The sequence below is a fragment of the Tupaia chinensis genome, unplaced genomic scaffold (genome assembly GCF_000334495.1).
Source record: "Tupaia chinensis unplaced genomic scaffold, TupChi_1.0 Scaffold000623_1, whole genome shotgun sequence".
Classification (NCBI taxonomy): Eukaryota; Metazoa; Chordata; class Mammalia; order Scandentia; family Tupaiidae; genus Tupaia; species Tupaia belangeri.
The window spans coordinates 912,344-914,686 of record NW_006160143.1 but is presented as its reverse complement, the minus strand read 5'-3'; the positions used below and the strand labels follow the sequence as shown (position 1 = coordinate 914,686).

At 39.0% G+C, this 2,343-nt stretch overlaps 1 pseudogene; it reads right to left on the bottom strand.

Moving 5' to 3' along the window:
- Positions 1-231: 231 nt before the first annotated feature.
- LOC102501597 (40S ribosomal protein S4, X isoform-like) lies at positions 232-1,787 on the bottom strand (annotated as a pseudogene).
- Positions 1,788-2,343: the final 556 nt, after the last annotated feature.

The following is a 2,343-nucleotide window of genomic DNA, read 5'->3' as shown; positions in this document are numbered from 1 at the left end:
CTCATTTTATCTGAGCTTTTTTCTTTTCTTTCTATTTTTTTTAATTGCTATACATCTTCACACCACACAAAATGAGTCTTCCCAGCGTGAATATGCTGCGTATCAGTCCAAAGATGTTACCATACACGCTATAATCAGCAGTCACCAGACCTTCCATTTTTTTTTTAAACCATGCTATATCATCTTTAATTAAGTATGAAGATCTCTCCAATGTAACCTCTAGAGGTCATTTCATCCATTGCTCTGTTTGGTTGCCATTCTCTTGTCTTTTTCTTCAGCAATGGTAAGATGGATACCTTTACTTCAGGGAAGAGAAATCCATGGCTTGTTGCTTTTGCCAGTAACAAAAATGTTGGAGAGTTGAGTGGCAAAGTGGTTGCCATTGGCATCTTTCTCATGAAACACATCAAAAGAACCAGGATGTCTCTCTCTGTTGGTGATCATACCAACTCTTCCCAAGTTAGCACCTCCAGTCACCATACATAGCTTACCAGCATCAAACAAAGAAATCAATAATCTTGCCAGTTCCAAATCAATCTAAATGATGTCATTCACTTTGATGAGAAGATCCGGGTAGTGGATGGTATGAGCATCATGGGTCACTAGATGAGGGATTACTCTGGAACTCACAAAGATTTTTCTCACTTTGCACAACTTGTACTTGGCTGTCTCAGGTGTCATATAAAAGACAGCAAAACAACCCTTGGTGTCACAAGTGGGTTGGAAATTCTCTCAGGTCTTGTCAATGCTGATGACATCCATAAAACCAGCAGGATAGGCTATGTCAATATGGCTTTGCCATCATCCTTAATGAATCGCTACTTGCAGATCTTTTCGTTTTAGAGAGATTTTTGCAATAGGGCACAAGCACTTGCTGAAAAAACAAAGACAGAAAGACAGAGAGCGAGAAATCACCCCCCGCCCCCCAGAGGAGACAGCCATGCCGCAAACCCTTCTCCTGCATTCTTCTCTCGGGATTTTGTGTACATACGCATATGCACCTGGCATAAGTTTTAAGTCACTGAGTCTGGGACTTGAACTGTAGTCGAGTATGTGGGAGTCCAACAATGTAACCATTATGCTATTTGCTAGTCCTGCATGCAGATCTTATTTATTTCATCTCTTGTTAAGGCATACTTAAGTCTGCTCCTTAGGAAAATGATGAGAGGAAGACATTCCCTCAGTCTATGGGGACCATTTGATGGATGAGGAGCAAACAGATCAGTCAATTTATTCAGCATCCAATGCTTTGGAGCTGTTACCCACTTCAGATGCTTCTTAGGGCCATGAGCCAGGGATGCCCTAAGAACAGAAAGAGTCATTCATTACTTTTTTTTAAATCTTAGCCTTTCTGACTGTGGTTAGCTGGTATCTCATTGTGGTTTTGATTTGCATTTCCCTTATGATAAGGGATGTTGAGCATTTTTTAAACTGATTATTTCTTAGCCATATATATTCTTTAAATGTTCTTAAAATCTTGTTTTTATTATATATATATATATATATAATACTATCAGTAATTTTGAAATATGCTTATTTAATCAATTTCATATAGTCACTGCTGGACAGCTATAAGTTACAATAACCTACCAGAAACTGAAATTCCAACCCTGCTTATTATAGAAGTCCTTAAGTCCTCTCCCATACTCTTCCTCCAATGGCACTTTTTCTGACACACTGGTTTAGCTGTTTCCATATTATCTTGTCTGATAATTGTTTTAGTCCTAAGTATGCTATTATGCAACTTACCTTTCATGGACCCTCTTTTCTTTAGTCCACAGAGGCATAAACCCTTTGTAAGATAATTCCATTCCTTTTATTTTATTTTTCTGAGTTCTCCAACAATGAAAAAATGCAATCTTTTTTTCTTTCTTTTTTTTTTTTTTAGAGATTTCTGCTATAGGGCGCATGTGCTCGCCAGAAAGGCAGAGCAAGACAGAGAGATAGAGTGCAAGAAATCACCCACCGGGGGGATGGCCACGCTGCAATCCCTTCTCCTCCATTCTCTCAGGATCTTGGGCACGCACGCACACATGCCTGGTGTGACCTTAAGCCACCGGGTCCAGGACTCAAACCGCGTTCAACTACATGGGAATTCAGCAACATAGCCATTATGCTAACTGCTGGTCCCTATGCAATGCAGTCTTTAAAATATTTTAAGTCTTTCTTAAATACTCAAGAAGGGAACCAGTAAGTTTAGAGGTAAAGAGTGAGTAAGTTTATGGTGAGTGATATCAAACAAATCAGAGCCAGATGGTGGTTAAAATGATTAAACTGATTTTGTTTAGAAATTACTATACTGAAGAAAAACATACGTTTGTGTTATGCAGATCATTCTGCTGG